This window comes from Podarcis tiliguerta (assembly GCF_965153285.1).
Source record: "Podarcis tiliguerta genome assembly, chromosome: 12".
NCBI lineage: Eukaryota > Metazoa > Chordata > Lepidosauria > Squamata > Lacertidae > Podarcis > Podarcis tiliguerta.
In genome coordinates, this window is record NC_139545.1 from 19657201 (window position 1) to 19679170 (window position 21970).

General features: G+C 43.5%; 1 long non-coding RNA gene across 1 annotated transcript in view; it reads right to left on the reverse strand.

The window, feature by feature from the left end:
- Positions 1 to 21259, reverse strand: part of LOC310660501 — a 40061-nt gene extending 18802 nt beyond the window's left edge. Inside the window, exons 1-2 of the long non-coding RNA XR_014503445.1 lie at positions 21067 to 21259; positions 10796 to 10887 (exon numbers count right to left, since the gene is read on the reverse strand). This is a non-coding gene — a long non-coding RNA (uncharacterized lncRNA). The remainder of the gene's footprint in view (positions 1 to 10795; positions 10888 to 21066) is intronic.
- Between the last annotated feature and the right edge of the window lie 711 nt (positions 21260 to 21970).

A 21970-nucleotide genomic window follows, 5' to 3' on the forward strand; every position in this document is an offset into this window, starting at 1 on the left:
CTGCACAGCGTTTATTTCTGCTTGTTGACAGTGCCACATGGCTCTCAATTTTGCTTTCTGCTCTAGGTATAGTAGCAAGTGGAGTGTTCTCTATATGAAAAAAAACTCCTTATTAAAAAAAAGTGTCATCTTTACTATTTCTTGCTCTAAACAAACAGATGTTTAAGCTGCACTGGGTTTGTGTTGCAACTGAGTTCTGTAATTTCTTGACAATGTATTTATATGGTGAGATAGCAGTTTCTTAAAAGTAACAACACTGTGCCAAAATACAGATGTCGGAATTTAGACATTGGACATTTGTGATTTTATCTTTGTGCTAAATAATCACTCCATCGCAGAGCGGAGCACAGAAAAGGAGAAGCAAAATCAAAATGGGATTGGAAGGAAGATTACTCTTCCGGAATCTGCCTGGACAAAGCTACTGACTGCAAGAGGAGCGTGTCATTGCTAGTGATGTTATCTTTATGCTATGGAACTCTTAACTTGTAGGTGTCATACAGACTTCTTCTCGCTGCATAAATCATAAGCAAAACCAACCAGTCTTATGGTTTTCAGAAATAGCTTGCAAGGCTAACCCTTTCCCCCACTGTCAGCAATGAGAATCAAAACCAGGGAAGACGCATCCATTTTTTGCTTTGTTTGGAAAAGTCAGTTTGGTCTAGGTCAGGGCTGGGGAATCTCTGGCTTTCCTGATGTTCACGGACTCCAGCTCCCAGTAGCCTCAGATAGCACAGCCAGTGGTCTAGAACAATGGGAGCTGGAGTCCATCCACAAGCGAAAGGCTGAGGTTTCTCGGTCCCTCATCTAGGTGATAAGAATTTTAGACTGTTTGGTTCACCAACATTTTCCCGCTCTGCTAAGGACCTACTGGGTGACCTTGGGCAAGTCACTTGTCTCTCAGCCTTATATTCCAGAATTGCCCCTTGCCTCGCACGGTCGTTGAGAGGTTTGGGAGACAAATATTGCAAAGACACTGTGCCCTGAGATGTGCTACGTTAACAAGCAAGTTTTCTTCGCCTGCCTTTTTGCAACTCTGGAGACAGCAAAGACCTATGCGAGAAGTTTTGGTTTGTCCTGTTATTATTGTAACTTTATTCAAATAACTAGATTTATCAGATACTCCCTTTTGATACTACTACGATATGACCCTTATATAAATTTTTATAGAGACACGATATCCTAGAGCGGTAGAGGTTTATTTTCCACGTAAAATATTTAAAACAAAGCGAGCACATTTATTTTAAAAACAAAAATAATGTTGCTTTTTAAAAAAATAAAGTTTAAAAAATCACAATGACAAAAAAGGTATGGCCTTTTCTCACAAAGTTTTTACTGTGTTGTATAAATGTTAGCAAATGCAAAGAGAGTCTGCATTGCTTGTGTGTATTGATCCACATTCAACGATGTCGCCTTCAAAAGCAATATTGTGCAAGTAATAAGCTGTTTGTGACTGTCTATTTGCACAGTTTACCTAACTTTTAAAAGCGAACCCTTATTTATGCACAAGACAATCAAATGTAAATCTACATCGCGGTGTGGATTGAATTGATGTAAATTACTGAGCACAATGTTAAACATTAAAAAGACACTTTATTTAATTACACTAGTGTTGGATAAGATCATATCAGGGCATGAATGAGTAATTTCCCCTCTTATTTCTTTATGTTCTTAATTTTAAAATTCCTCAAAATGGCTTCATTCCCCCCAATATAATACTATATTCTTTACAAAATAAAAATAGGAAAGATTCTGGTGGGTTTTAGAGTTGCCCTTTCTGTGTTTTGGAGTCATGCCCTGAGGCTGTTTGAAGTTACATGAATTTATTTGAAAGACAGAGAATTCTGGAATAGGATCTTTTTTTTTATTATAAAAAAAAAAATGTTTTGTTTTGTTCTGTTCTGTTCTGTTTTCCAAACAGTGTTAAGTGATATGCTAGATGGGTAATATTTTTTCAGCCTAAGCTATATTAAAATATGTGATCACAAATGTTTTAAACTATCTGAAGAGAAAATTTGTATATTTGGGGGAAGAATATAATTTTTACATAGCTTTTGTATGCAGATATTAATATGTAATTATGACTATAGTGGGCATAGATTACTGTGTAAGCTTGAATTCTAAAAGGAAAAAATCTTATAACTGATCAGTGGTTGGCGTCTCCGTTTCTTCTTTAAGGAATTTAAAATCAGCTTGTTAGAGTGCTTGAGGACTTTTAAGCATCTCCTACCAGCACGGATGTGATGCTGCCTGGATTGAAACCCAAATGGTGCAACGCTCCCTGCTGCATCATTCTTTTAAATGTCTCGCTGCACCATTCAGGTGGGGCCGGGGACCAAACCACTGAGCTTCTTGGGCTTGCCGATCGGAAGGTCGGCGGTTCGAATCACCGAGACGGAGTGAGCTCCCGTTGCTCTGTCCCAGCTCCTGACAACCTGGCAGTTCGAAAGCACACCAGTGCAAGTAGATAAATAGGTACAGTTACATCGGGAAGGTAAACGGCATTTCTGTGTGCTGCTCTGGTTCCCCTCATGGTGTTCTGTGGCGGCTTAGTCATGCTGGCCACATGACCCGGAAAGTTGTCTGTGGACAAACGCCAGCTCCCGCTATGCTGAGCTGCACAAATAGTGGAGCTGTACTCTTGCACTTGCAGCCTTCACATGCAGCCTTTAGTTAGTGGGCAGTCTGTGTACACACCAGCAGAGCTGTACACATCAACAAGTGTACCTTCTTTCACACAGGCACAGGCACCTGTGCTCAGGGTAATTGGTGAGCAAGCTAAAGAAGGTTGCTTCAGCCTGTGCCAGTTTCTCACGCCTTGGAAAAAGGCTTGTCCCAAGGTTGGGAACTTTCTCGAGCCTTGAGACACAATATTTTTTTTTAAAAAATGCATGTGTGTGTGTGTGTGTGAATCCCACACTGTTATTATTACAAGGGCTGGGCAAAGGAGGTCTTCTCTCACTTCCTCAGGCCACCAAAGTGAGAGGGCATTTTTGGAAACATTCTCAGGGAGACTCACAAAAGTGCACAATTCTTTTGAGGAAGAGGGAGGTTCCCAAGAAAAGGGGCAACTACATTTTTTGCTTCTGTTTACAAGTGACTGGACTATGTGGCTATACATAATAGAATTTCAGGAGCACCGTGGGCAGAAAAAGTTGGTTCAGGTCCTACACTCCAGAGCAGGAGAAAACAAGCTTGCTTCCATGGGGCAACCTTTTAGATATCTATCATATTTCCTCTCAGTGTCCTATCCAGGTTAAACATACCCAGTTCCCTCAACTGTTCCTCATAAGGCTTGGTTTCCAGACCCTTGATCATCTTGGTTGCCCTCTTCTGCACACATTCTTGTCAAAATCTTTCTTAAATTGTGGTGCCCAGAATTGCACACAGCACTTCTAGTGTGATCTGACCAAAGCAGAATAGAGACATTCTACAGTGGTACCTTGGGTTAAGTACCGTAGATTCTGGCATATTAGGCGACTGGGTGTATAAGACGACCCCCCAACTTTTGCTGTTCAGTTTCAGAGTTATAGAGTTTGAGCGTCGCCAGGGCCAGAGCGCGCACCCCTCTGCTGCCTCTTCCATCACAGCAGCAGCATCCCGAGGTGAGGCGTTTGGCGGGAGGGCAGGCAAGCGCCACGCTCGGAAGGACTTTCCGTGTCCCATTCTGTGGGGAGGGAGGAAGAGCGATGGCAGAAGGGGCGGCTCTGCTCACCGGCTCCCTCTCCTTCGCAATGCGTATACCCGGCGTATAAAACAACCCCTGACTTTGGGGGTGATTTTCCAGGAATAAAAAGTCATCTCGTATGCCAGAACATATGGTACTTAATTCGTTCCGGAGGTCCATTCTTAACCCGAAACTGTTCCTAACCTGAAGCACCACTTTAGCTAATGGGGCCTCCTGCTGCCGCCGTGCCGCCAGAGAACGATTTCTGTTCTCATCCTGAAGCAAAGTTCTTAACCCGAGGTACTATTTCTGGGTTAGCGGAGTCTGTAACATGCAGCGTATGTAACCCAAGGCACCACTGTACTTCTGTCTATGCCTCCTAGAATAGCATTAGGTTGGGGTTTTTTTGCTGCTGCATCACACTATTGACTCGGGTTAAGCGTGTGGTCTACTAAGCCCCCTAGATCCTTTTCACGTGTACAAAGCAGCAAATATTTTCTAGAAATTTTATTGCCATTTTCTGTATTTCAGGACACATTTAATGGCTTCCGTTTGATATGTTCTCCCAATCTTCTAAGTTAAAAATATACATAGGGGCTGTTTAGCAGATTACGTATTGACATAATCAGTTTGATCTCTCGTGGGCAACGTTTTAACATTTCTTTTGTGCACTTTGAAACAGAAATTAGCACTCAAGGAGGACTAATGTTATTGAAGTCACACTAAGCGGCCTGGGCATTCTTGCCATTAGCCTGAACTCCCACATTCTCTACAAAGTATTTCAACTAACACAAATAGGCCTGCCAATCAGTGCTAGAATTATTGTGGGGGGAAGTGGCCAGCCCTATTGTCTTCTGCAAGCTCCCCCACCCACGCCCACCACTCATTACAACTAAGGTACAGCCCAGTATAAAGTAAGCAGAGCATACATAGTGTGTATATGTGAAAAAAACAGTATCAGGCTCTGAGGAAGAAAGGCTATGCAGTCCTGATACTATACAACTTTTAGGGACGTTTTTAATGTTTCATGTTTTATTACACTGAGGTCCAGCGCCGAGGCCCTTCTGGCGGTTCCCTCACTGTGAGAAGTGAGGTTACAGAGAACCAGGCAGAGGGCCTTCTCGGTAGTGGCGCCCGCCCTGTGGAACACCCTCCCATCAGATGTTAAGGAAATAAACAACTATCTGACTTTTAGAAGACATCTGAAGGCAGCCCTGTTTAGGGAAGTTTTTAATGTTTGATCTTTTATTGTGTTTTTAATATTCTGTTGGGAGCTGCCCAGAGTGGCTGGGGAGGCCCGGCCAGATGTGCGGGGTACAAGTAATTTGTTGTTGTTGTTTGTTGGAAGCCGCCCAGAGTAGCTGGGGCAACCCAGTCTGATGGGTGGGGTATTATTATTATTATTATTATTATTACTACTACTACTAAACTACTATTGAAGGAAGGTGAGGACAGGTGACCCCACCTAGGCCCGAAGTCACCCCCCACACTCAATAATCACACCAAGCCTCAAAACTGTCCAAAATTCCTTTTGTCTTCTAAAAATCAAACAGCTATAGCTTTTCTGTGGATTCTCACAAGATGCTGGTACATACAGTGGTACCTCGCAAGACGAATGCCTCGGAAGACGAAAAACTCGCAAGACAAAAGAATTTTTTGTTTTCTGAGTTGCTTCGCAAGACGGATTTCCCTATGGGCTTGCTTCGCAAGACGAAACGTCTTGTGCCTTTTTTAAAAAACCGCCAATGCATTCCTATGGGAAACCGTCAATACACAGTGGTGCTTCGCAAGACGAAAAAACTCGCAGAATGAAAAAACTCGCAGAACGAATTAATTTCGTCTTGCGAGGCACCACTGTATTCATTAGTTTTTATCAGCACGAGAAGGCTTCAAAAAGCTAATGAATAGGCTCTGTTCAAAGCAGGCCTGAGAACTGAATCTTATCTCACTCTAGTTGCAACTTCTTGGACATGCCGAACTGCTCTCACTCCCCTTTCCTGGGGAGGGTGCCAAGAGTCCACAATAGTCCCAAGACAGCTTTCTGTTCATGCTCAGAGGAACTCATGGGCAGGACTGTGGAAGGAGGAGGAGAAAGGGGGAGGGAACTGGAAGGGGAATATATGCTCTGTGCACATGACTGGGAACCTGTGCATGCTTTTTGTGAACTATCACACTTGCTCCTTCTACCAGTTCATGGATGGTAGAAATAAAGCCTTTTCTCCGAAACTATTCCTTGAGTGTCTGTTGGCTCCCACTTCCCTTTCCCGGGCGCAATATTTTTCCCACCCGGGGGCAAAGCCTCATAAGGCTACACTATAAGCTGCCAGAAGACCAGTATTGCCCACTGCATTCATAATAAATACAATAAAACCCAACTTCCTTCAGGGAAGGGGTGAAGCAGTGCTCTGGAACAACAAAACAAATCTCTCAGCGGCAGCAGCACCATCTTCATCAAAATGCATAAATGCAGGTCCAAACTAATTCCTGTGCAGAACCACCTGCCTGTAAGGCATTCTGACTTCTATTATTTATGTTGACACCCACACTTTTTTTTATTAAAAAACGGTGCATGCAATTAGGATCCTATTCAGCAGCCAGACCAATCCAAAAGTCTCATTTTCACTGTATAGATTAGGGCTGTTTGGAATCAATTAACAGTTGGAACTCACAGCCTTCAAAGATTCTACTATGTGACCTAACCACTCGACCAGTACTATTTCCCGGCTGTTTGCAAAAGGATGTGCTTCGTAACCTCATTTTACTGTTCCCCCACTTTCCAAAAACACAGCAGGTAGCACAGCCAAACGCATTAACAGTTCTGGAGGCCCGCCAGTTGTTACAAGCATTTTCTGAGCTCACACTATATCAGAGCACGACAGTGAGGTTCCTTCTGTGCGCAAGGACAAGGTTAACCAAGTCAGCTGGAAGTTGAAAAGTAATACAGTCTGGGATGCAGCGAGGTCTGCAAAGCTGAATTAAGCATTTTGCGGCCTTGATGTGAGCGCCTTCGAGAAACCTCAGCCAGATCCAAAATGCATCTCCTTCCTTGCCTAGGCAATAGTATTAACTGTTCGAAAACATACATTGCACATCAGAAGTGGATTTAAGGGAACATAACCAGTTCACTTGCAGCAGGCTTACGCACGCTCCATCAACTTTTTTGGGGGGGCAGACAGGAACAGAGCCCCCATGCAAAATGGTCACCATATACAGTGGTGCCCCGCAAGATGAATGCCTCGCAAGACGGAAAACCCGCTAGACGAAAGGGTTTTCCGTTTTGGAGGTGCTTCGCAGGACGAATTTCTCTATGGGCTTGCTTCGCAAGACGAAAATGTCTTGCAAGTCTTGAGATTTTTCCCCGCTCCCCACCCCCTTTTTCTAAGCCACTAAACCGCTAATAGCCTTTTAGCAGCTAATCCGCTAATCCCTTAAGCCTTTAATAGCCGCTAATAGCCGCTAAACTGCTAATAGCGCTAATCCGCTAATGGGCTTGCTTTGCAAGACGAAAAAACCGCTAGACGAAGAGACTCACAGAACGGATTCTTTTCGTCTTGCGAGGCACCACTGTATATTGCACACAAATGAAGATCCTCTACCATAATTGATTTGTTAAGGAAAACTATCTTAATGATAAAACTTGCATATGAGAGAAACACAATATTTAATAATCCTGAAAACAAACTTGTTGAGAGGTGGGTCTTGTTTTTGCATTTCTGGAATGACAAAATAAATGGCGATATTTTCCCTGTTAATTTATTCATGGCAATCTGGAGGTTTCGTTATGCTGTCCCTCACTCCTTTTCATATATATTCTCTCTCTCCCCCCCATTCTGTTATTTTATATTTCACTTGTTTTGCTTTTTTTTTTTACATAAGATATTTAATATATAATGTTTTTGCTGCATATTGTCATAACATAAAACTAATAAGAAATTAATAATAAATAAATAAATAAATAATAACGAAACCCCTCCTCAATTTACATAGAAAATTATGGCAAATACCCTTGTCTATCTAAAAGAGAATAAAGAAGACAACATGTACAGTATCAATGTTTGCAGCTTTTCATTAATACAATATATTGTTTTGTAGTGCTGTCACTATGTAGTGCTATTTGGATGTTAAAAAAACAAATTCTGGCCTTTCCAAGATGGCAGAATGGTGCATTTTTTTAGAATGGAAAAGAAGAATCCAAATAATGTATATTTGTAACAGCACATAAATTTTTAGTTGCGCAACTTTCTGATGCAAGTTCCTTCCCCCTTTTCTAACTTGGTTGTTTTCCTTATAGTTTACCACATTTCTTCAACTGCTGAAGGTTTAATAAACTACAGTACTTAAAAAACAACAACACAACGACAACTTTGCTGTCCTATAAAAAGAGCAACGAGTATTTAGGAATGAGAGATTCTTACTGATTACTGCAAGAAAGCTCTCCAAACAGGCTTTCAAAAATATCTTGTTGTTATTCTTGACCATCACCATAAAATGCTCAAGTTCATTATAGAAATAGTTTGGAGATATGTAGGTTTTCTCCACACAAATTATAGTAATTGAATGGAAATTACAGAGCGTATCCACTGAGCTGAGGAGCAACTGGTGACTGAATATTTGTCTGGTTGAGGCCTGGACCTTGACTGACGCGTAACAGAAGCTGGGTCAAGTCTAAAGGCTGCTATGAAACAGACTGGAAGCCGTCATCTAGCAAAAATGCCACTTGACTAAAACAAGATAAACCCTCCAAAGCACATCCATCAACACACTTTCAGGCAAAGTGGTTTCCAAATGTGTCCAAAAGCACTCGAAAATGGTGCTTTACTCACATCACCAATAATTTTTCAGTAATGCAAGACAAAAGTGTTCAAGGTCTGATCCTCCGAAAAGTACTGTACTCAGCCTCAGTTGAACAAATAAAACATATAGGTGTTCTTATGGCTAATGCAAACCACCAAGTGTCTTAATACACGTAAACGGCATTTCTGTACACTCTGGTTTCTGTCACGGTGTCCCTTTGTGCCAGAAGCTGTTTAGTCCTGCTGGCCACATGACCCAGAAAGCTGTCTGTGGACAAATGTCGGCTCCCTCAGCCTGAAAGCAAGATGAGCGCTGCAACCCCATAGTTGCCTTTGACTGGACTTAACCATTCAGGGGTCCTTTACCTTTTAATTCAAATAAAGCAATGCTTATTTTGGAATAGTTCTGAGAGTTTATGAGCAGTTTGCTCTAGATCAAGGCAGGAGAATCATTGGCCTTCTAGAAGTTGCTGCTGTACAAATTCTGTCATTTCTAACCATTGGCCATGTTGACTGGGGTGCCAAAGGTCTCAATTAACTGTTTTTGCCTTGCTTCAATACAATTCTAGAACCTGCTTTGGGAAATTCCTGGCAAATAGCCCCACTCAGTGCTTTTTTTCTTTCTTTCTAAAAAAATGTTTAGGGGTACTCTCATTTTGACTCAAGAAAATCACCATTTTATAGTTCAAATCGGGGAAAATAAATACAGTAAACACAAAAAAACTGACCAATCACCGTGCTAGATTCCAACTCCTACTTCACACATTAAACGCTCATTTCCACCTGAGATTCGGGAAACACCATGACAAGAAATGAGGCCGCTATCAGGGGTAGCAAGGGAACTGACGATTCATCATGCTAGAGAAGAAACTAAAATTTTTTTGTTTCTTCTACCGTTAGATTCATAAAATGTTTAGGGCAGGCATGGCCAAACTTGGCCCTCCAGTTGTTTTGGGACTACAATTCCCATCATCTCTGACCACAGGTCCTGTTAGCTAGGGATGATGGGAGTTGTAGTCCCAAAACAGCTGGAGGGCCAAGTTTGGCCATGTCTGGTTTAGGAGTATGTGTACCCCTGCATCCCCCCCCCCCAAAAAAACAGCACTGGACACACTCTAATTTCAACAGAGGGGCTACAGGTTTCATTCCTTGAAGCTGCTCACACAATCCATGGGACTCTACAACTGCATTATTTACAAGTTTATTTCTGCGTTGATCAGAACAAAGAAAAACATGACTGCCTGCTTCAGTGCTCCGGCATAGAGAGAAATGAAAGCAAAGACACAACAGAAACATCCTGTGAAACAGGAAAATACGCAGGCTGTGACACAAACATCCTGCTCCCTTTTAAGGTGGAACGGAAATATCCTAACAGTCCTGTCATCCGACAGAGGAGAATGTCTGAAGTTAACTCAGAAGGGACAGCTGCCGCTGCCCTTCCACACACTCCAGTGTCTGCTGCCTGAAGCATCCACCATATTTTCCCTAACAGTAGAGCCGGCCGCACCACATCTGAAGGGGCTTCAGCTGAGACATTTCCATGTGGTTTCAAAGCAATATTTTAACAACATCATTACATTCTGATCAAAGGCAATCGGATTATAGTGATTTCTATGGCTTATGTATGTGCTGGGTGGAACCTCCAAGAAAGCAAGAGGGGGCAGAAGTGCACAGTGGTCGGACCATGGACTCTATCCTGCACATGACCTAGTGCTCTTTCTGTGACATCTGAAGCAGATATGAGGCTGCTGTTCCCTAATGTGCATATTAGATTACAGCGGTACCTCGGGTGTTGAACATCTCAGAAGCCGAACGTTTTGGTTTTCGAACGCCGAAAACCCAGAAGTAAATGCTTTTGTTTTCGAACATGCCTTAGAAGTCGAACGGCTTCCGAGGCGCATTTCTCAATTTTCTGAGTTGAATTTGGCGACCGCACACTGCGCCCCAGTTGTCGAAGGTTTCGGAAGTCAAATGGTCTTCCGGAACGGATTACGTTTGACAACAGAGGTACCACTGTACATGGATTTGGGAAATAATGCTTCTCCGGGCAATATGACAAAGGTGATTAAAATCAAATGCCAAATTAATCTTCTCAATGTGTTTTTATATTGTAATTTCATCCTGTGAACTGCCCTGAGACCTGTGGGTATAGGGCAGTATAGTTGTTGTTGTATAGTTGTTGTTGTTGTGGTGGTGGTATAGTTGTTGTTACTGTTGTTGCTGTTGTTGTTGTTTCTTGAGCAAGAAAAAAAGTCTGGGAATAAATTTTCTCCATTTATAACCACACAAACATGTGAGTGTGCATGAAAGAAATATTGATTCAGCGTCATTCAATTACCTGAAGGATCCATCAACAAGAGGAAGTGATATTTTCCAGCCAAGGCGATAAACAGGAACAGTTGGAGTGTGTTGTGTCCATTATAGATGTATCTGGAGAGAGAACAATGTGGGAAACATTTTTATCTCATGCTGTGTGCTCTTCGTCTCTCCACCACTGAGCTCAATTCTAGGCCATTTCGTCTGACATTGCTTCAGGGCAAAATCATGGAAAGACCAACGCATGGGACACGCAACCAGTAAACAATTTGAAGATAGTAGAAGAGTTTGGATTTGATATCCCGAAGGAGATCACTACCCGAAGGAGTCTCAAAGCGGCTAACATTCTCCTTTCCCTTCCTCCCCCACAACAAACACTCTGTGAGGTGAGTGGGGTTGAGACTTCAGAGAAGTGTGACTTGCCCAAGGTCACTCAGCAGCTGCATGTGGAGGAGCGGGGACGCGAACCCGGTTCACCAGATTACAAGTCTACCACTCTTAACCACTACACCACACTGGTAGTACAATTAATGCCAGTAAACTTGGTCCAAAGTTCTCCTGTGCTTTCCCCCTCATCAACTGTCATAGGACTGTCAAAGGGGAGATCTTCCTACACCAGTGGTTTTCAACCAGTGTGCTGTGGCATCCTGTGGTGGCTTGAATGATGGTCAGGGGTGCCGCAGGCAACATTGGCCTCTGTCCCTCTTTCTTTCCTTCCCTCCCTTTCTGCTGCTCCAGAGAAGCGGACACGGAGCAATGGATCCAAACTACAAGAAAGAAGATTCCACCTAAACATTAGGAAGAACTTCCTGACAGTAAGAGCTGTTCGACAGTGGAATTTGCTGCCAAGGAGTGTGGTGGAGTCTCCTTCTTTGGAGGTCTTTAAGCAGAGGCTTGACAACCATATGTCAGGAGTGCTCTGATGGTGTTTCCTGCTTGGCAGGGGGTTGGACTCGATGGCCCTTGTGGTCTCTTCCAACTCTATGATTCTATGATGTCCTCTCACATCTCTGCCCCCCCCCCAAGGCTTGCACAGCTGTTTGTTGCAGCAGCCTTGGCTACAAGCTTCCCAGGGGAATGGCGCCTCTGGGGCTGGCCAGGGGGTGCTTCTCAGGCCCCTGTAGGGCAGGGTGGGGAGGCACCTCTCTTTGGGGAAGAGGGGAAGCTCAGACCAGGGGGCGACAGCTGAGGCTGCCCAGGGGACTCCCAAGGAGAGAGGAGAGGAGGCTGAGGGAACACTCCACAAGGGAGGGTATTCAAAAGGGGGGGAGGGGCTGCTGGCTCTTGAGCCCCACAGGGGTGATGCAGAAGGAATATAGTTGGTCAAGGGATCCGTGGACCCCAAAAGGTTGAAAACCTCTGTCCTACACAATAACATGCATGCTGGGTTTCCGGATTGGGTCCATTTTGTATTGGAAATGACTGTGCCTTTTCCAAACCTTGTCACTTGGGGCAACTAGAATTGGGCATAGGAACCAAAGTGTGGGCGAGTTATTGATTTGCAGATTGGCATTGGGGTATTTCTGCATTCTTATGCCTTCCCTAATGCTTATTAATATTATGTTTACCTATGGCAATCTTCAAACCCACCTACTTTGTACTTGAAAGAGTCTTTTGTTCCACTCTCTTAGATGGCCTCTCAGTCATTCATCGTGAGCTTCCTTAAAAACCATTTGCCACAATTACACCGCCGTTGGGGAAATGGCATTGCTATTATTTTGTCAGGTAATAACCGTTATTAAAAAATAACAACAGCGGTGATTTTTTCCTCAGAGGTAATAACTATTGGACTATATTGTCATCATGTGAGCAATAATTTTTTTGTGTCAAGAGGAAAACTAAATTGACAAAAGCTGCATGTAACGGGGGAGAGGAATGTCATAAGACTCACAGTGCAAGCTGTTGCACATTGACTCCAATGTACTGTAAGTCCCATCATCTTCAGTGGGGTGTAGAGTAAATTCATTTAGAACACCAGTCTTGCAGCGCATTCTTTGATGTGTCGACTCAAAAGTAAGCCTTACTGAGTGCAATGCGACTTACTCCCAGGCAAATGTGTCTAGGATTGCAGATTTAATGGCTCTGAATCTCGCTGTGAGAAACGGTTGTTCTCAAACAAGTTTATGTCACATAGACGCCATTTACCGAGTGGCAACTTACAGAGGTGTTGTGGGAAGTTGTTTGCATTCTACCCTCCCCTGAGCCATCAACTATCTTTCAGCTGCGGCAATCTGTTAAAATCCTCACCAGATGCTGCAGATGACTGCCTACCCACATGTCCTGAATGTGCACATTGAGAAGTAACTGCTTCGGCTCTGTGCAAATATTCCTAGCTATGCCAGGGCTCTGTGTGGCATGATTCTACCAGCTAGTCCCAACCCTTCCAATCACTCATGTGTTGGGTGGCATAGTGCCCTCCAAGCACACTGCAAAATAGAGGGAGGAGACTCTTGAGAGTCCCATGGACTGCAAGAAGATTATCCATTCTGAAGGAAATCAGCCCTGAGTGCTCACTGGAAGGACAGATCCTGAAGCTGAGGCTCCAGTAATTTAGCCACCTCATTAGAAGAGAAGACTCCCTAGAAAAGAGCCTGATGTTGGGAAAGATTGAGGGCACAAGGAGAAGGCGATGGCAGAGGACGAGATGGTTGGACAGTGTTCTCGAAGCTACGAACATGAGTTTGACCAAACTGCAGGAGGCAGTGGAAGACAGGAGTGCCTGACGTGCTCTGGTCCATGGGGTCACGAAGAGTCGGACATGACTAAACGACTAAACAACAACAACATGTGCAAGCCGCTATGTGCACAAGCCGTTGAGCTAGCACATCAAATGGTAACACTAGCTGCCACAATAAAAAAAAAATTACCCTTCTGTGTCAAGATATGACAAATATCTGCACAGCGAACTTAAACAATGATTCTCTGAAGAGGGCACATTCTACCATATGTGGTGGACGTGCAAGATAACGAAAGCACATTGGAAAATGATTTATAATGAGTTGGGGGGGGGGAATGTTAAAAATAACTTTTGTGGAAAAAACAGGAGCTTTTTTATTAGGAATTTTAGGTCCAGAAATACCAAAGGAGCAGAAAAGACTATGTACGCATCAACAACTGCAAGGATACTTCTGGTCCAGAGGAATGGTTAACAAAGATTATGGACTATGCCGAAATGGCAAAAATGACTGGGAAGATCAGAAACCAAGAAGACAATAAATTTAATAAAGAATGGGGGGAAATTATAAGCTATTTAGAAAAATACTGTAAACATTAAAAACATTGACAGGATTTTAACACCTGCAATGTAACAAGAACTATGATAACAATTCAGTTTGAAGGAAATATGGAGAACATTATATGATGCAGTTGGAAAAAGAATAACTATTGAACCCATGGAGGGGTGGAGGGAAATCTAGGGATTCAGAGAATCCTGTTTGTATATGATTATGATTTACATATGAATGCAAATGTAAAATGTAAAATCAAATAAAAATCTTTAAAAAAATAAATAAACAAGATTTTCTGATTGTGTCCATATTAAGCTATTTGCAGCACAAGAACGTAGCTTTTCCTCAATCCAGAATTGTTTGCAACATGCTGCTTTCCATCTGGATTGATTCTAGATACTGCTGTCCACAAAGGTGGTTGTGGTTACTTGACACCTTTTTGGAAATCCTCCTTTGATTCAATTACCCATGCTTTTTTCCTTCCTGCACACACTCCAGTTGAACGAAGCAGGAAGTGGGGATTGCAATCTGGGTGTGCGCCCACCCACATCATCGTTGGGCAGCAGTGGACACAAACCCCCATCGTTCAGCCCAGACACTGAGGTCCAGCTCCGAGGGCCTTCTGGCGGTTCCCTCCTTGCGAGAAGTGAGGTTACAGGGAACCAAGCAAAGGGCCTTCTCGGTAGTGGCGCCCGCCCTGTGGAACAGCCTCCCATCAGATGTCAAGGAAATAAACCACTATCTGACTTTTAGAAGACATCCGTAGGCAGCCCTGTATTGGGAAGGTTTTAATGTTTGGTGTTTTATTGGGAACCACCCAGAGTGGCTCAGGAAACCCAGCCAAATGGGCAGGGTATAAATAATACATTATTATTATTAATTATTATTATTATTATTATTGCAAACTACAGCTCCCAGGATGCTTTGAGGGAAAGCCATGATTGTTTAAAGTGGTGTGATACTTCTTTAAATATATAGTGCATAATATTTTGTTGGAAGCCACCCAGATTGGCTGAGGAAACCCAGCCAGATGGGTGGGGTATAAATATTATTATTATTATTAGTTGTTGTTTCTCAGTGGAAACACTTTGAGGCAACACAGACTCCATCTGCAACAAGCTTTTCTTTTCAGAATGAAATCAGTTTCTCAGGAAGCACTTTGAGGGGCACATACAGCAACTAGATCTGGACGGTGTGGGCACTACATAGAAAACAAACAAGCATTTGTCGTCCTTTCAGACACAAGGACCACCCGCTCCAAGCCTATCGGTCTTCCATTTTTGTGCTCAGCCAAGGCTATATAGCATTAAGGAACATCTTATTTGGCCTGCCCCAGATAAGAGAACAGATACAAGGCTAACAGGCCATGAGTTTCATCTGGAAACGGATTAATTCAGCCTCATTTGTTTTCTTGTAGTCATCGGGTAATGAATGACGGTGTCGATGGGGAGGGATCTGGTTCATGCAGGCAGAGCCAGAAAAGTAATGATTACTAACAGTACCATCTCTTCCATATTTAGTCAGAAGTAGGTCCTGCTGCAAGGATGGTAGAGCCTTCCAAATGTTGCCATTGCTAGCAGAATCTTCCTTCTTTGGCGATCACTCGTAGCCAAGTAAGATTGTCTTCCATAAACACAGTTTTAAAAGTGAGCCCGTAAGTGACTGTGGAGCCCAATTCTGGATCCACACGTCCTTCCACAGTGGAGACATAGGTTTCCAGACAGGAACTGATCATGGTGAGGGTTTGCCAAACGTGCCTTCCTTTTAGCTTGTTTCTCCCTTTCATCCCGAGTTTGAGCATCTTCAAAGCCCATGACACCTTTGGTAAAGGCTGTTCTCCAATTGGAGCGCTCGCAAGCCAGTGTTTCCCAGTTGTTGGTGTATATACCACATTTTTTAAAAGTTGCCTTGAGAGAGTTTTTAATTCTTTTTTGTTGAAAGCCTTACGCTTTCCATTTTTAAGTTCGGAATAGAGTAGCTGCTTTGGAAGGCCATAATCAGGCATCTTCACAACATGACCAGTCCAATGAAATTGATGCTGAAGAATCATCGCTTCGACTTTGATCTTTCCTTCTTCCAGTACACTGGCATTAGTTTGCCTGTCTTCCCAGGTGATGTGTAATTTTTTTCGGAGACACCGTTGATGGAATCTTTCAAGGAGTTGGAGATGGCGTTTATAAGTGGTCCACGTTTTACAAGCATACAGTAGCAGCATAGACTATGGTTAGGAATAATGGGAGTTGGAGTCCAATAACATCTGGGGAGCCCCACATGCCCCAGCCCTATCCTGATGTGCTTGATGGGGCTTACTTCCCAATAAGAATGGCTTCCTTAAAATATCATTTGGTTGAGTCATTTGGTTTTATTTATCAGAAGGTTGGCGGTTCAAATCCCTGCGACGATGTGAGCTCCTCTTACTCGGTCCCAGCTCCTGCCAACCTAGCAGTTCGAAAGCACGTCAAAGTGCAAGTAGATAAATAGGTACTGCTCCAGCGGGAAGGTAAACGACATTTCGGTGCACTGCTCTCGTTCACCAGAAGTGGCTTAGTCAGGCTGGCCACATGACCCAGAAGCTGTACACCAGCTCCCTCAGCCAATAAAGCAAGATGAGCGTCGCAACCCCAGAGTCGGCCACGACTGGACCTAATGTCAGGGGTCCCTTTACATATATAGAGAGAGAAAGATAGAGATGATAGAGATAGAGATAGAGATAGACATAGAGATAGAGAGATGATAGAGATAGAGATAGAGATAGATAGAGATAGAGTGATGATAGAGAGATATATATGGACGTGGGAGGGCTCTTTGGGGGTTATTTTCCCTTTGTTTCCAGCCAGCCCATTCTTCACTCCCTGGCAAGAATTGCAAGGTGGTGTGTGAAGCAGCTGGAGTAACTTTGCAAGAGATGCCGCATCTCAGCTGCCCCCGAAACATCTTGGGTGGATTGAATTAGTTGTACATTTCACTTTGATTCAGGGTGCTCATCTGGAAAGATATAGCCCCCCCCTCTGTCCTCTGTGTCACCCCTGCTGTTTTCTCTCGCTCCCTCTGCTCTGCGGTTTGATTTCACTTCAGTCTTTGATCATTATTCATCTCTGTGGCTATGATTTTCTTATTTTATCACTGTAATGTTCAGGAGTCCCATCCCCCCCCCATAAGTTTTGGTTATGTCATTCTCCTTCTTCCTGACATTTCTGTAAATTCATTGGTTCGTCATCCTCTGCTCCGAAGCTGAGGATCATCCTTTCGCATAGGAACTCCGTCTCAAAGCCCTAATTGCTTTTATGTTTCTTACCATTTGACTGAGTGCCCATTCACACAATGCCAATTTGCATGTATGCAAACGAGCCTCCCAAAAGGGAGGATCACCAGAAAAGAGGGCAAAATAAGTTTGCATTAAAATCTGCTTATGATGATCTACATGTGTAGATGTAAATTATGAAGTAATTTGCATAACATTTGCATATGGTTATTGATTAAACATCTCCGACTTTCATAAAAAGGATCAGATAGCAGATCTTGTGAAAAACCTACACTGAGGCAGTCAAAGTTGTCAATATTGTGCTAGGTGGGAACATAGTCTGTCTTGGTCATATGTTACTGTGCCAGGGACTGAGCTGAGGAGGGCTGCACTGAGGAGGAATGGTGGGATCCTCCCCCTCCCCCTGCTCCTACTCAGGATCCTGAATCTACCCAGGAACAGGAGAACAGTGTAGATTTGGAACAGTGGTTTGCAGAAGGACATAGTTCAGAAGGCAGAAGCTGGGGAATACTGGATGGGGAACAGCTAGGAGGAGAAGAACTGGTAGGGAGAGTTAACAGATTCACTGTTTGAAAAGCATTAATCCACTCAGCCCAAGGTCAAAAAGAGCTGATAAAGTGGCAGCACAGACAGCACAGTGGTTACAAGCTCAGGGTACAAGACATGGTGGTGACGTGGGTGACTAGGGAGGAAGTGGGTGGAACCCTTAATTGGGAGCATCGCCATTCCTAGGAATTAGATTCTTTCTTCTCTCGCTGTGATCATCCCTGAAGCCTGACATACTGCGACATAACACTCATTCGTATACAGTATTTGGTTGGGGATGCCAACAGAATTATATGTTGGAAGTGGAAGGAAAAGTGAAAGGGCCATAGCTCAGGGATAGAGCATCTGTCTTGTATGCAGAAGCTCCTAGATTCAGTCATTGGCATCTTCATGCAGGGCTGGGAATGTCTCCTGTCTGAAATCCTGGAGAGCTGTTGCCAGCCAGTGTTGACAATACAGAACTCAGTGATCAAGGCTCTGGAAACCAAGCCTTATGAGGAATGGTTGAAGGAGCTGGGTATGTTTAGCCTGGAAAAGAGGAGACTGAGAAGTGATATGATAATCATCTTCAAATACCTCAAGGGCTGTCACATGGAAGAGGGAACACTTGTGTTTTCTCCTGCTCTGGAGGGTAGGGCTTGAACCAATGGCTTCAAGTCTGAAGAAAGGAGATTCCAACTAAACTTTCGGAAAAAAACTTTCTGACAGTTAGGAGCTCTTCAGCAGTGGAACAGACTCCCAGGAGAGGTGGTGGACTCTCTTTCCTTGGATGTTTTTACGCAGAGGTTGGATGGCCACCTATCATGGATGCTTTAGTTGAGATTCCTGCATTGCAGGGGTTGGTCTAGATGACCCTCGGGGTCCCTTCCAGCTGTACGATTCTATGACCCAATGGAGTGACTTGGTGCTAGTATCTTTGCTGTTAGTGCACTACCTAAGCTCCTTGTGGCGGCGATGCATTTTGTACATTTTTTATGGAATTCCAAGTGTTTTGTATGATTGTGTCATTATTATACAGTGGTACCTCGGGTTACAGACGCTTCAGGTTACAAACGCTTCAGGTTACAGACTCTGCTAACCCAGAAATAGTAACCTCGGGTTAAGAACTTTGCTTCAGGATGAGAACAGAAATCGCGTGGCGGCGGCAGCGGGAGGCCCCATTAACTAAAGTGATACCTCAGGTTAAGAACAGTTTTAGGTTAAGAACGGACCTCCAGAACAAATTAAGTTCTTAACCCGAGGTACCACTGTACAGTCAAACCTTGGTTGTCAAACGTAATCCGTCCGGCTTCCGAAATGTTTAACAACCAAGGCATGGCTTCCAATTGGCCGCAAGAGCTTCCTGCACTCAAATCGAAGCCACGTTGGATGTTCGGCTTCCAAAAAATGTTCAAAAACCGGAGCATTTACTTCCGGGTTTTTTCGGTGTCCGGAAGACAAAACGTTCCAAAACGGAGCTGTTCGGGAACCAAGGTTTAACTGTAACTTATCTATGTTGACACTTTTAAATGTGTCACTTGAGAACCTCAGTGTAACACACAGCCAACCAGTCTAATAAACAAACGAACAATACAAACCAGCTTATTACATTCCCAAAAGCATCTCTCCTTTGCCAGCCAGCCCCATAGACTCCATTTGTCAACCAGGTATTCCATGTGAGCACCAGATGACACACACATAGCCCCCACATCTGTGTGATCTTTGGAAGAGAAGGATCACGTGAACCAAGCCCGTGGGTGTTCCTGTGGAGAGCTCAGCTGACATCGGAGGATGTCTGTACGGTGTAGATTATACCACCAGATTATACTCTGCACTCCACCCCACCCCAAAGTTACAAATAAGCCACTTCTGTGATTATGGCTGCTAAACTATTGAAGCCACAGGACTTGCTGATTTTCTGATTGCTAGGTTAATCCGTTATGTTTGTCCATGTGAGCGCCTACCCAGAACTGGTCATGTGGACCAAAAAAAAGCAGAGTTTGAACCAAATCCTTGGAGAATTCACTTGGCAGCGGAAAATTTGTTCCGACAGCGACATTCCTTGTGCTACATCTCCCCCTTCTGAGCCAGCCAGAAACAGCAGCCTAGGTTCCTGAGGATAAAAGACTGTGCAATTTGTTCCTGAGTATTGATTGTCAAGTTACCCGGAAGCCAGGAGGGAGTCAAGTCCTGGCCTAAGACTGGCCACATTAAGAAATTTTTAAAAGGTTTTTTAAAGAGTAGATAGAGATGCAGAGATAATTTAAACAAGCAAAAACCTTAAAGAGACTAAATGCAAAAGGGATGTTGCTCCTGTAGAGTTAATCGTTCTGAAGGAGAACTGAATTTAGCAGCTACCGCATCTCACCCCTGCCTAGAAGTGACAACTCCCCAAATCTTCTAATTTGCCTGGGAACTCCTGCACACTAAAAAGGAGGAGGAGGAAAATACAAACATTCATGGGCTGAAAAGGAGATAAATGATAGGGGGAAATATAAGCATCTTCTGGTTAGCTTTGGGGCCTGGAGCTGAAAGCCAGTGTGGTGTTGTGGTTCGTATGTTGGACTTGAGCCTGGCAGATCAGAGATTGAATCCTCACTCTGCCATGAAGCTCTTTGGGTGACCTTGGACCAAGCACACTCTTTCAGCCTAACTCGTGCCGCGATAAAACTGCTGGCACATTTGCAAAGCTAAGCAGGGTCCAGTTTGGTTTCAAATTGGATGGGAGCCTTCGTGCTGAGATTTCTGCATTGCAGGGGGTTGGACTACATGACCATCGGGGTCTCTTCCAACTCTACTATTCTAGGGCTGTCGCGAGGACAAAATGGACAGAAGGAGAACCATGTGTGCCAGCTAGAAAGGGTGCCTGAAGGAAAGGGAGATATATATTGAAATAGCAATGATGATTTTGTGCCAGCTCTGATCTTACCTGTCTCAGGATGGATTTGGACAGTAAGATAGGATGAGGGTCTAGTTTAGCAGAATTAAATATATACCACCCTTTACACAGAAACTTGGGACAAAGCTTTCTGTTGTGTTTTATAGGGCTTTTAATATTCTGTTGGGAGCTGCCCAGAGTGGCTGGGGAAACCCAGCCAGATGGGTGGGGTATAAATATTATTATTATTATTATTATTATTATTATTATTATTATTATTATTATTATTCAGGATGCTTTAGGAAGGCTGGCTCTTCCCCTTTATTTATCCCTCTAAACAAAACAACAGCACAGAAGTCTGTAATGGAAGAATATTTTAAAAAATAAAGTAGTTTACTTACATAAAGCTGCAGATGCAATTCAAGCAGAAAACAGCCATGAAATAAGTCAGGCAAAATATACGTCTAGATGACAAAATACATGGTTTAGGGTCAAAGGTGGTGTTTTTGACCCTCTTATCCCTTCCCTATGGCTGCAGGAAGACAAAGAGACTGTTCCCCAGGTGAGAGGAATGCTAAGGATTATCTTCCTGTTGTTACCTTTCCCACCTGGGCAAGCAGAGGATATGACCTCACAAAGTGCCCTCTAGGAATTTAAAGGGAACTTGTGTCTTAACCCTCTGCTCACCTAGCAAACATGGATTTATTTTTATTTTATTTTGTCAGAGGCACTGCATTTCCCCATAACTTGGAGGGCAGGCACTTGGTATCTGGCAGGGATGGGGAGCTGTGGTCCAACATTTGGAGGCCTGATGGGTTTCTCATCTCTTGCCTATGAGTGATTCCATTTAATTTCCTGTCCTGTTTAACATTATGGGGTTCTCTCTCTTCCCCATCCCCATGGATAGCTCAGCTTATTGGGCTTGCACCACCTTCCTTGCTGCTTGCTGCAGTTGCTTGGAATGAGGAGCTGTTCTCTCATTCAGCCCAGCGACATGGCTTGTAAAATCCAGAAGAGATAAACACGCTTTTAAAAAACTGAAAACGGGGACATCATATTCTTCATCAAATACCAGGGTCTATGCATTAAAGTGAACCCCCAGGTACTTTGAATATCTGCAACACTTCTGGGTAATCATATTCTGCTTCAGTGTTGTGTAACGTTTTGTTAAAATAATAATTAAAAAATAGTAATTTATTTATACCCTGCCCATCTGGCTGGGTTTCCCCAGCTACTCTGGGTGACTCCCAACAGAATATTAAAAACACGATGAAACATCAAACATTAAAAACTTCCCTAAACAGG